Source organism: Lolium rigidum, chromosome 3 (assembly GCF_022539505.1).
Source record: "Lolium rigidum isolate FL_2022 chromosome 3, APGP_CSIRO_Lrig_0.1, whole genome shotgun sequence".
Taxonomy (NCBI): domain Eukaryota; kingdom Viridiplantae; phylum Streptophyta; class Magnoliopsida; order Poales; family Poaceae; genus Lolium; species Lolium rigidum.
In genome coordinates, this window is record NC_061510.1 from 402,547,215 (window position 1) to 402,561,244 (window position 14,030).

Sequence of the window (14,030 nt, forward strand, 5' to 3'; positions counted from 1 at the left end):
GTCCGGAGACCGACCTTATATGAACAACGCCATCCGAACCGTACCAAGACAAGTTCAAGCGCGCGATAAGCCTGGTCAATGCCGATGAGGATGAAGATTATGCGGAAGATCGGGAAGTCGCAGTAGCTGAATGGACTCGGACGGCAGCACTCGTGTCCCGCAAATGGGTGAACCCACCGGGGCCTCCAAGAGGGTTTGACTTTGATGTGAGCAAAGTCGAACGGATCTTCGATCCGTTACCGAAAGAGAAACGAGTTGAAGCTACCTGAAGGCCACAAGATCCCTACGGCACAAGAGATGAACAAAAGGCCATACCGCAAATGGCATCATACGTTCACGCACGCCACCAACGACCGCAAAGTATTGCGCGCACAAATTCGGATGGCGATAGAATCGGGCCGATTAACTTTCGGACGGTTGCCATGAAGGTAGACATGCGTCCGTTTCCGGACGTCAACATGGTGGACCTAAGCCACTCCATAAGGGAGCCAGGGTTCTCTTTTGATGTCAATGTGGCAGGGCTTGTGGGCCGCCATGGCAAAGATAAAGCAGAGAGCAGCCACTCCCGTGGCAAAGATAAATCAGAGAGCAGCCACTCTCGTGGCAAAGATAAAGAGGAGGCCGTTCCACGCGATCGGCCCCGGGATGATGATAGACGATACCTAACCGAGGAGGAGGTGAGAAGCATACGGTATGAACGCCCACTCTCCGTGCATCTCCTCAACAAATATGAGCAGCAGTACGACCGACGTCGGCGCCACGACGAAGACGATGAAAGATATCATCGGTCAGATGCAGCGGACAGGAGGTATCGTCGGCACGACGTAAACAACGACGGGTACGAGCGTCGCGCTAGAGGGAGGTCAAGGGAGCAAGACAACATGGATAAGCACTCGGAGCTGTCCTTTCTTCAAACATTGCTCGGGACTCGGAATGAGCCGATTGCCAACAATCGAGAACTGCCCAGAATACAAACATCAAAGGAGGAGGGCAAATGAAGTTTCAGTGTTCGAGCGTCTAGGGCCTCTCCCACCTCATAATAAACAAGCTGAGTCATCTCAAGAAGAAGACTTTGAGGAGTCAGATGGAGAAGAAGATAGGTATCACCGACCAAGGTGGTGCCCCGATGGACTCAGCCATTCTCGAAGCGTAGGGTGCGGCGGCTGCGAAACCCGGAAGAAGCCGAGGCACAGTACTCGTACACGTTGCGAAAAGCGCGGCCCGATCTAGCCGCGAAAATTCAGCAAACATTGGAGACAAAGGCGCGCCCGCCAAAGAAAGTATGGCGCCCTAAACAGACGAAAGCCGATGCACAGGCATCGGCTGATACCAACATGGTATCCGTGATCCGGACAGAGTAGCAGGTCCAAGACATTGGACGTACGTGGCAAGGCCGATCCCTGCGATCGGCCCTCAAAAAATGGAAAGCGAAGGATCTTATCTCCAGCATGCCACGTAGCTACAGTGGGAAACCAAGAAGTGCTAAACCTTCACGAAGCATTGCAATGAAAAGGGAGGCCGATTCCCGCGATCGGCCAAAATTATTCTCGACATGCGTTTTGTCTGTGTTCAGCATTGATCCGACAGATGCCTGAAGAGCCGATACCATCAAATACTTGACAGAATCGGCTCGGGGGGCACATAGATGGATGAGACACGAGGATACAAAGCTTGGAGTTGTCAAACACCCAGCAGAACAGCTCAAGTATGGGGGGGCCGATGCATAAATGAATCGGCCATATGAAAAATTGAAAATCCAAATTTTTTGGGCACAGCCGATGCGTAGACATCGACTTAAGAATTCAAAGCCGATGCACGGCCATCGACTCAAGGGATACGACTGTTACAAGCAGAAGCCTAATGGAGCAGTCATCGAGGTACGTAGCGAGGCTCTACTGAAAGAGCCCCTCAGTGGAATGGTTGGTGGCTCCGTTAGCAAATCTTCAAGATCAGCAGCGCTCGCGTAAGCATGCGGATCAGGTTAGGATCATGAGAACAGCCGATGACCATCCAATTGGCTGTGACGTTTCCTCCTGGGGCTTGACCAAGGTGACAACTTCATCAAACATCTTCACCGGAAGCTGCATCAGTCTGCCCGAGGTGATGAGCCAATCTGAGCAGCAAGACGCAAGAAGGGAGCTAGGAAGAGTTCAAGGGCCACTACGTTTGGGGCTTCTTAGTTCAAGGGAGCTGCTTGGTCCTTCCGGAGCCGTCCTAGTGCATTGTCTCCTTGGGCGTAAGCTTTCTCGTCCTATTTTGATGAAGAGGCTGGAGTGGCTCGGGGGCAGCTCACCACGAAGGTTCTCTCGCTATTGAAAGCCGATTTGGTCAGAATCGGCTGACGCTGCACTACAGTTGGGAAGCCGGTGATGGCCCATTTGGCTGGTCCACTTCTGTTCTCGCCTTGACTGAGGCTCGGGGGGCAACTGGCCCTGAAGATTCTTCGTTCTGAAGAGCCGATCGTGTTGAAATCGGCTGTCTCTGCATCGTGACCATGTCGAAAGGTGGCGAGCTCTTGCAGAAGAAGACCACCAGGGTTGATGGGAGGAGATTGAAGAGGGAGCCATCGTCATTGATTAGGCTCTAGACCAGTGTGTTGCTGCAAAGAAACGGAACATCACAAGGGAAGCTGTGAGCAAATGGCACCTGTTTTACAGGAGTATCAGCTTCAACATCAAGGTTGTCAGCAACGAGCTAAGAAGCTTTCCTGGAAGCATTAATCCAGGAGTTTTGCCGTCAGGACCAACATCACGATCGGATGATTTTGAAGTCCGAAGATCTAAGGGTCTCAAGGCTGTGTGCTGGACATGTTCGATTGGGAGTTTGGATCTGAATTTCAAGGGTTACCGTTGAAAATCGGAATTGGGACAAGGGTTGCAGGTCACCATGAGGGATAACGGAATTAACCTGGCTCGCAATTTTTCCTAAGGAGCTGATGCACTACCATCAGTTCATCAAGGCGTGGGCCGCCTTTGACGATCGGAAAACGTCAAGATGAGAAATCAGGCGATTGGAAATTAAGATCGGAAGAACATATTCATCTTCATTAGTAAAAGAGGTGATTTCTTACAAAGAGGAGCCGATTGCTCAACAAAAAGGGAACAGATCGCTACTAGCAGCTCCCCATTCTAAGGACTGTTGTCATCTTCGCTATCGCCGGGGTAGCTGCCATCGTCACTGCTGGCGACGATTTCCTCGTCGCTGCTACTGTAACCTTCAGCGAAGGCTTCTTCCTCTTCATCGTCGTCGTCCTCATCTGACCAAGCCCAGCCACGGATGCGCTTGGGCGGCGGTTCGTCGGAGGAGGTGTCGTCCTCCTGCTCCTGCTTCGTGTCGGAGGAGACATCTTCGTCTTCATCCTCCTCGTCTTTTTCTTTGGTACAGGAGGTGAATTTGCCCCGGAAAGGGGGGTCGTTGCTGTCGCTCTCCGCCTCTAGTTCTCCGTCGATTAAGAACCGAAGATCATCTTCCCCGTCAGTCAAGGGCATGTCACCATCCGACCAGACGAGATCTTCGGGTCGGCCTTCGGGCACGAAATCGAAGTCAAATTCTTGCTCATCCCAATGCTCGGGAGCGCGCCGGTTGTATGCTTCCGTCTGATTGACCTCCGGCTCTCCTTCACTCGCGGAAGAGGATTGGGAAGAGGAAGAGGAAGACATGGCTACAGAGGAAGAGGGTTTTTTCGGCTGACGGCTGGTTTGGGGCGAGGGGATGAAGAGGAGAACTGTTCGATGCGGTTAAATAAAAGGAGATGGAAATTTAATTGTCGAGCAGTTTTCGAGGACATGGTGCCAAAACTGTCAAATCGTGCAGAGAAGTTGAGAGGGCAAGACGTCATGATGAAGAATGCTGCGACGGTTCTGCTCTGCCACGACATGACCCCTCGAAGGAAAAACAGATGGTTTTGAAATTATCATTACCAAAACCAGGGGGGCATGTGTTATCACCAGATTTTGGCCAAATCAGGAGATGGGTCGTAAGTGAAGATGGGCTTGAAGGACATACACATGGAGCATCTTCGAAGCGGCCTTGCGCTAAGAGTTTGGGCTAAATTGCCGTGTATACGTAATATAGTAGATCGTATCGTGTTTAGAATTAACAGATAGAGTCTGGCCCGTGCACGGTTAGGTGCACGCCTCAGTTAGAAAGTCCCTTGGACTATAAATATGTATCTAGGGTTATCGAGAAAGGAGGACAATCACGTTCACAACAAACACAAATCGGGCGCATCGCCACCCCTTCCTTCGAGGGTTTCTTCGGGTAAGCATCATGCTTGCCTAGATCGCATCTCGCGATCTAGGCGATATACGTTTATTCGTCTACCTTGTGCTTGCTCGTGCTGAAGCGTTGTTGATGGCGAGCAGCACTACTTATCTTTAGGTGTTTAGGGGCTTGCATTGATGCTTTCTCGTGCATATCCGCGTGGAAATGCCGTCCCTCGACACCTAGGCTGCCCTTACACCTATCCGGGTGTAAGGGCAGACATCTTGCTTGTTCGTTACTTAGTAGATCCGATCTGTTATAGTTGCTCCTTGCTCCGCAAGGATTAGTTTAATATCTGCATAGTTAGGCCTTATGCTTGGGGTCGGACGATCCGGTAGTGCGTTAGGTGTTGTTTACCGTTCCTACAAGGGATGTTCCAGGAATTAACGTTATGTTGGTTTTTAGGCCTCTTGTAGGGGTAGTTTGCATCATCTTCCGTATCTGCTAGGCCCGACTACGCGTAGGACGTTCCGGTTATGCGGTGAAAACCCTAAACTGTCGTAGATCGGTTTAGCTTTGTTTTGATCAAGCAGGATCCCCATGTCATTGCAAATCCAACGTGAACCATGGGGCGATCGGCTCTTTGAGCCGATCCACGAGGCAACTCGAGAGCCGATAGGGCTCGTATTTAATGTTTACGTGTCTACCATGCAGGAACAATAGAAGCAATCTAACACCTTCCTGATCGGGTCTAGGTCAGGTGGCACGCCCTAGCAACCGCCAGGACGTGGCTGGAAGACTTGCGGGACGACGCAAGGTGCCAGGGTCCACTAAGCGGCCTTGGGAGCCTCCCGGCTCTTCGTGTTGCTTAACCATTGCCCGCCAGTGGGTTTTGGCAGGTAACACCGGGATGCCTATGTCAGTAGCCCCCGAGATTTTGCTTGATTCGTAGATTCGAGTAAAATCTCAATCGCATTCTTCGAGTCATTTACAAATAACTTAATCGGGACATACATATATTGTGCAGGGATAATGGTAGATGGGGCTGGTTTATCTGACGGATCAGGTACCAGTTAACTGCTCTCATGGCAAACCCGCAAAAACCTACTTCAAGGTCAAGTCCCTGGACATGACCCCGGAATACTGGCGTAATTCGACATGTGCCGCTTCAGGACTTACCCATGAATCGAATTCCAGTCATGTTTATAAAGTCCATAGCGCGTCCGCTAGGAATGTTTCTTCGTATGTGTTGACACGGAAAAAAGTCCGCACATATCCTCTTCCGCAACTTCTGGCGAATGTCGCCTAGATCTGTTCTCCCTTGCTCTGTCCACCCGATCTTTTTTCCTCTGTATTTCTTGCTGCGTCTGTTCGTGGAGGATTTCGCGTCGCCGTGGTAGGTCGTGGACTATTTCGCATTGGAGCACTTTCGGGTTGTGGTGTGCTTGGACTCGCGAATGCTGCTCCCATGACTCCTACTCCTGCCATGGCCATCTGGTACAGTGACTCTCTCGGGTCTCCTGCAGGAGGTCGTGATGCTAGTATAAAGGCTTGTGTCGCCATGTATCCAGCTTCCCGTGTTTTGGGGATGATATTTCCTCTTGTATCGATCGACATAAATGACATGTCGAGATTTTGGATCAACTGCTCTCTTTTTCTTGCTCAAGTAGATGCGCTAGGCGAGATCTTGCTCTGTTACGTGCTGCTCTATGATTGGATTCCGAAGTTCCTGAATGTCGGCTGAGCTCTGCCCTTCTTCGGCTTGACGCGGAAGCTGCGGCTCTCCTCTTTTCCAGCTTGGCTCTCTGTTTTTCGAGTTCTCGTCCAGCACGGGCGAGTTTATATTAGTACGCTTGCAACTCTTCAGCTGTGGCAGTCGTATTCATCGGCTCTGTGCCGTCTATGGCTTTTGCCGCTCTGTCCCAAGCTGCTTGCGGAAGTTACACCACCTGTCGCGTTGTAGGCCCGACATATTTGATGCCTAAACCTCGCATAAGGTCAGCAAGATCGATGTATGGATTTCCCAAATCATCGAAAGCCTCTGACGTCTCCACCTCTGGTCGACTTGTCTCTCCGATTACATAGACTTGATGATATTTTGGAGTTTGATTTTTTTCGGGGTCGGTGACACCGTGATGACCCACAAGTATAGGGGATCGCAACAGTCTTCGAGGGAAGTATTACCCAATTTATTGATTCGACACAAGGGGAGACAAAGAATACTTGTAAGCCTTAACAGCGGAGTTGTCAATTCAGTTGCACACTGAAACAGACTTGCTCGCAAGAGTTTAACGAGTAGCACAGTTTTATAGCGAGTAGGAATAGTGAAATAACAACGAGCGGTGAAATAAAGACAGCAGTAGTGATTATAGTAAACATCATGATTAAAATACTGTAGGCACAGGGACGGATGAACGGGCGTTGCATGGATGAGAAAATTCATATAACAATCATGGTAGGGCATTTGCAGGTAATAATAAAGCGGTATCCAAGTACTAATCAATCAATAGGCATGTGTTCCATATATAGTCGTACATGCTCGCAATGAGAAACTTGCACAACATCTTTTGTCCTACCAGCCGGTGGCAGCCGGGCCTCTAGGGAAACTACTGGAAATTAAGGTACTCCTTTTAATAGAGTACCGGAGCAAAGCATTAACACTCCGTGAACACATGTGATCCTCACATCACTACCATCCCCTCCGGTTGTCCCGATTTCGTCACTTCGGGGCCATTGGTTCCGGACAGCAACGTGTGTATACAACTTGCAGGTAAGACCATAAACAATGAATATCATGATGAAACAATAAAATGTTCAGATCTGAGATCATGGCACTCGGGCCCTAGTGACAAGCATTAAGCATAACAAGTTGCAACAATATCATAAAAGTAACATCTACGGATACTAGGCACCATGCCCTAACAATCTTGTGACTATTACATGATCAATCTCATCCAATCCCTACCATTCCCTTCAGCACACGCAGCGGGGAATTACTCACACATGGATGGGGAAACATGGCTGGTCGATGGAGAGACGTCGGTGGTGATGGCGGTGAAGATCCCCTCCAATTCCCCGTCCCGGCGGAGTGCCGAACGAGTTTACGGTCCCGAGGCGGAGTTTCGCGATAGCGGCGGCGTATCGGATGGTCCGTGGAAATATCGACGTACCCCACGGCGTTTTTAGGTCGAAAGACGTATATAGTCCGAAGGAGAGCGTCGGGGGGCCGCCGAGGCGCCCACACCACAAGGCGGCGCCCCCTTGGGCCGCGCCGGCCTAGTGTGTGGGGGCCTCGGGCCCCACACCGGCTTGCCCTTCCGGCTCCGTCGCATTCTGGGAAAATAGGGCCTTTCACATAAATTCCGAGGATTTTCCTGAAAGTTGGATTTCTGCACAAAAACGAGACACCAGAGCAATTCTGCTGAAAACAGCGTTAGTCCGCGTTAGTTGCATCCAAAATACACAAATTAGAGGCAAAACAATAGCAAAAGTGTTCGGGAAAGTAGATACGTTTTGGACGTGTCACACCGTCGTATAGATCGGCGAGGACCTCCCATACAGAAGTAGATCTGTCGAAAAATCAAAGCTGTCGACGCTATCTGAGTCGCTGCTTATATTTGAGTCCGCAGGCGACCCGAAGGACATACTGCCGAAGACCTTGACGAGTTTTCCGCTTGAAGCGGGCGTGGTGAAGCTTGACGGCGAGATCTCTTCTTCGCCTGACTCGAACGATGATGACGATCCCGAGAAATCAGAATCGCCCGCGAGTGATTGATGACCCACAAGTATAGGGGATCGCAACAGTCTTCGAGGGAAGTATTACCCAATTTATTGATTCGACACATGGGGAGACAAAGAATACTTGTAAGCCTTAACAGCGGAGTTGTCAATTCAGCTGCACACTGAAACGAGACTTGCTCGCAAGAGTTTATCAGTAGCAACGAGTTTATAGCAGATAGGAATAGTGAAATAATGCAGCGGTGAAATAAAGACAGCAGTAGTGATTATAGTAAACAGCAGGATTAAAATACCGTAGGCACAGGGATGGATGAACGGGCGTTGCATGGATGAGAGAATTCATATAACAATCATGGTAGGGCATTTGCAGGTAATAATAAAGCGGTATCCAAGTACTAATCAATCAATAGGCATGTGTTCCATATATAGTCGTACGTGCTCGCAATGAGAAACTTGCACAACATCTTTTGTCCTACCAGCCGGTGGCAGCCGGGCCTCTAGGGAAACTACTGGAAATTAAGGTACTCCTTTTAATAGAGTACCGGAGCAAAGCATTAACACTCCGTGAACACATGTGATCCTCACATCACCGCCTTCCCCTCCGCTTGTCCCAATTTCTGTCACTTTGGGGCCTCGGGTTCCGGACGACAACGTGTGTATACGACTTGCATGTAAGATCAATAAACAATGCATATCATGATGAAACAATAACATGTTCAGATCTGAGATCATGGCACTCGGGCCCTAGTGACAAGCATTAAGCATAACAAGTTGCAACAATATCATAAAAGTAACATCTACGGATACTAGGCACCATGCCCTAACAATCTTGTGACTATTACATGATCAATCTCATCCAATCCCTACCATCCCCTTTAGCCTACAGCGGGGGAATTACTCACACATGGATGGGGGAAACATGGCTGGTCGATGGAGAGGCGTCGGTGGTGATGGCGGTGAAGATCCCCTCCAATTCCCCGTCCCGACGGAGTGCCAGAACGGAGTTTCTGGTCCCGAGGCGGAGTTTCGCGATGGCGGCGGCGTACTGGATGGTCTCTGGAAATATGGTCGAACCCCCTAGCGTTTTTAGGTCGAAAGACGTATATAGTCCAGAGGAGAGCGTCGGGGGCCGCCGAGGCGCCCACACAACAAGGCGGCGCCCCCCCTGGGCCGCGCTAGTGTGTGGGGGCCTCGGGTCCCCACCTGGCTTGCCCTTCTGGCTCCGTTAGTATTCTGGGAAAATAGGGCCCTTCGCATAAATTCCGAGGATTTTCCTGAAAGTTGGATTTCGCACAAAAACGAGACACTGGAGCAATTCCGCTGAAAACAGCGTTAGTCCGTGTTAGTTGTATCCAAAATACACAAATTAGAGGCAAAACAATAGCAAAAGTGTTCGGGAAAGTAGATACGTTTTGGACGTTGATACGTCCCCGACGTATCCATAATTTATGTCGTTCCATGCTTGTTTTATGACAATACTTACATGTTTTGCTTGCACTTTATGATGTTTTTATGCGTTTTCCGGAACTAACCTATTAACAAGATGCCATAGTGCCAGTTCCTCGTTTTCTCGCTGTTTTTGGTTCCGTAAAGGCTGTTCGGGCAATATTCTCGGAATTGGACGAAATCAACGCCAAACCTCCTATTTTTCCCGGAAGGCTCCAGAACACCGAAGAAGAGTCGGAGAGGGGCCGAGGGCCACCACACCACATGGCGGCGCGGGCCGCACTCGGCCGCGCCGGCCTAGGGTGTGGCGCCCCAGTGTGCCCCCCTGCACCGCCTCTTCGCCTATAAAACTCCTTTCGACCTAAAAACACCGTACCACTTGACGAAACCCGGAAAGACTCCGTGGGCGCCGCCACCATCGCGAAACTCCAATTCGGGGACAAGTCTCTGTCCCGGCACCCTGCCGGGACGGGGAAGTGCCCCGAAGCCATCTCCATCAACGCCACCGCCTCCATCATGCTCCGTGAGTAGTTCCCCCATGGACTACGGGTTCTAGCTGTAGCTAGATGGTATTCTCTCCCCCATGTACTTCAATACAATGATCTCATGAGCTGCCTTACATGATTGAGATTCATCTGATGTAATCGGTGTTGTGTTTGTCGGGATCCGATGGATTGTTACATTATGATTGTCTATCTACAAAGTTTATGAAGTTATTGTTGCCGCAATCTTGTTATGCTTAATGCTTGTCACTAGGGCCCGAGTGGCATGATCTTAGATTTGAGCTCTATAATTATTGCTTAGATTGTATCTACAAGTTGTATGCACATGTCACTCGTCCGGAACCAAAGGCCCCGAAGTGACGAAATCGGGACAACCGGAGGGGATGGCGGTGATGTGAGGGACACATGTTTTCACGGAGTGTTAATGCTTTGCTCCGGTACTCTATTAAAAGGAGTACCTTAATATCCAGTAGTTTCCCTTGAGGCCCGGCTGCCACCGGCTGGTAGGACAATAGATGTTGTGCAAGTTTCTCATTGCGAGCACGTACGACTAAATATGGAAAACATGCCTACATGATTAATGAATTGATATTCTTTCTTAATGCCTTATCAATCCTATCAATTGCCCGACTGTAATTTGTTCACCCAACATTTGTTATTGGAGAGTTACCACTAGTGTAGATAGCTGGGAACCCCGGTCCATCTCGCATCATTATATACTCGTTCTACATGTCAACTATTTTCTGGTACCATTGCTCTCATATTATTACTACTGCTGCTGTGTTATCATTACTACTGCTCTCATATTATCGCTACTTTCACATCACCCCCGTTACTAGTGTTTTTCCAGGTGCAACTGAATTGACAACTCAGCTTGTTAAGGCTTATAAGTATTCTTTACCTCCCCTTGTGTCGAATCAATAAATTTGGGTTTTACTTCCCTCGAAGACCGTTGCGATCCCCTATACTTGTGGGTCATCAAGACTATTTTCTCGGCGCCGTTGCCGGGAGGCATAGCTCTACTCATAAGTTCACCCGGGGAGTACACTCTACCTCTCTCTCCGCTTTTATTTTATTTTGTCTTGCTAGTTTATTTCTCGTCTAGTTTATTTGTGCTTAGTTTATTTCTGTCTAGTTTTACTTTGCTTAGTTTACTTTTGTCTAGTTTATTTTTGTCTTGTTTTATTTTCCCTATATACCCAAAAATCCATAAAAATTTGAAAAACCTAAAAATTAAAAACTGTCTGTTATGGGAGAACCAACAACCTACTTGGAACTTATAGAATGTTATAATAATTATAGAGAATCAAGAACTGGTAAAATAATGAGTGCTATGATAGAAAAATTGAATACAATTGCTAGAATCTTGCTTAGACGCCATGATATAAACTGTTGCTCTCAACATGATACTAAACATCTTAAATTTCAATGTGGCTTTAGTGAGGAATTTTTAATTAAGAACTATAATCGGAATTACTATATTCATTATGGGTTCGAAGAGGTAGAACAATTTGTCTTATTTATGGGAGCCTCCGAGATAGAATCCTTCATGGTTGAGAATTATGAAACTTGTGCTATTTGTAAGGACCTTAAAGATTATGTCTCTACTATCCTTAATTCTTGCATAGAATGTTACTGTAGGAATCCTTATATCCTTGATTATAAAGAGAGACGCATTAATGCACAAGAATGCACTCACAATTTGCAGGAACCGGTGGAAGAAGAAATTGATGAACCTGAAGGCTCATTGGATGAAAAAGAGGAGGAAATCGATGAACTTGAAAGCTCATTGGATGAAAAAGAAGAAGAGAGCGACGAACAAAAGGAGGAAGAATGGATTAGCTACCCATGCCAACCTTCTAATGAGAGTAACTCTTTATCTCTTACACTATTTGATTGTCCTCCATGCTTACCGAAAGAGGTTGAATGTTATGTTCCTGTGGATTCTCTTGAAATATTTCCTATAAGTAAAACTTGTGAGAATAATTATGCTACTGTTATATATGATAATCCATGCTACTTTGATAAATCTTATGATAATGCTTTGTTTGTGCCTCGATGTCGAAATGCATGGTACTAAAGAATTTTGCTTGGCAAATGTTTATGATAAAGCTCTAGATGATGGTCCTATGTTACTTGATAATATTAATTGTACTACTAATGAAAATGGGATTGGAGAGTTCTTGACATTATCTATGTGTCCCATATCTCTTGAGATTGATCATTCATCTTGCTATATTATTGATAAAAGTAAGTTTGAAAGTTTTAATTCCACTATTCTTGAACTTGATAAAAATTATGTGTTTGGAAATCATGAAAAGTATGCTGCATGTGATAGTTATATTGTTGAGTTTGTTCATGAAGCTACTGAAAATTATTATGAGAGAGGAAAATATGGTGGTAGAAATTTTCATGGTACTAATACACCTCTCTATATGCTGAAATTTTTGAAGTTATTCTTGTTTTATCATCTTATGCTTATCACTTTGTTCTTCATGAATTTATTTGTGTACAAGATTCCTTTGCATAGGAAGCATGTTAGACTTAAATGTGTTTTGGATTTGCTTTTTGATGCTCTCTTTTGCTTCAAATACTATTTCTTGCGAGTGCATCATTTAAAACTGCTGAGCCCATCTTAATGGCTATAAAGAAAGAACTTCTTGGGAGATAACCCATGTGTTATTTTGCTACAGTACTTTGTTTTATATTTGTGTCTTGGAAGTTGTTTACTACTGTAGCAACCTCTCCTTATCTTAGTTTTGTGTTTTGTTGTGCCAAGTGAAGCCTCTAATCGAAGGTTGATACTAGATTTGGATTTCTGCGCAGAAACAGATTTCTATCTGTCACGAATCTGGGCTGTTTTCTCTGTAGAAAAATCAGAAAAATATGCCAATTTACGTGCGTGTTCCTCAGATATGTACGCAACTTTCATTAGTTTTGAGTTTTCTGATTTGAGCAACGGAAGTATTTTATTAAAATTCGTCTTTACTGGCTGTTCTGTTTTGGCAGATTCTGTCTCTGTTTTCTTGCATTGTCTCTTGTGGACTTTAAGCGAGCTTTTCTAGACATAGAGAGCTGTAGCTAATGTTTTATTGAGTTCTTGCAATGTGCCACTACAGGACCAAGGTGGATTCAAATTTTTTGAGTACTAACCCCTCTAATGAAGTTTATGAGAAGTTTGTTGTGAAGGAAGTTTTCAAGGGTCAAGAGAGGAGGATGATATATGATCAAGAAGAGTGAAAAGTCTAAGCTTGGGGATGCCCCCGTGGTTCATCCCTGCATACTTCAAGGATACTCAAGCGTCTAAGCTTGGGGATGCCCAAGGCATCCCCTTCTTCATCAACTTATCAGGTTCCTCCCCTGAAACTATATTTTTATTCGGTCACATCATATGTGCTTTACTTGGAGCGTCTGTGTGTTTTTATTTTTGTTTGTGTTTGAATAAAGATGGATCCTAGCAATCCTTGTTTGGGAGAGAGACACGCTCCGCTTTTTCATATGAACACTTGTTCTTCGTTCTACTTTTAATGTTCAATGATAAAAGTTGGAAGCTACAATATTTATCTTTATTTGGTTGGGAAAAGAAAATGCCTCATATGTCTTGGATAATTTGATACTTGGCAATTGTTTTGAGCTCTCAAGTAGATCATAAGTTTTTGCATGTAGTTTAAACCTATTAGTGGAGAACTACCGTAAAGCTTGTTAAAATTGGTTTGCATAATTGATCTCTCTTAAGGTCTAGATATTTTCTCGGCAAAAGTGTTTGAGCAACAAGGAAGACAATGTAGAGTATTATAATGCTTGCGATATGTTATTATGTAAGTTTTGTCTGTACCGAGTTCATACTTGTGTTTGCTTCAAACAACCTTGCTAGCCTAAACCTTGTACTGAGAGGGATTACTTCTCGTGCATCCAAAAACCTTGAGCCAAAACCTATGCCATTTGTGTCCACCATACCTACCTACTATGTGGTATTTTCTGCCATTCCAAAGTAAATTGTTTGAGTGCTACCTTTAAATAATTCAAAATGCTTCTCAATTTGTGTTAATGTTTCATAGCTCATGAGGAAGTATGTGGTGTTTAGCTTTCAACCTTGTCATTTACTTTTGACGGACTCTCATATGGACTAGTGGCACATCC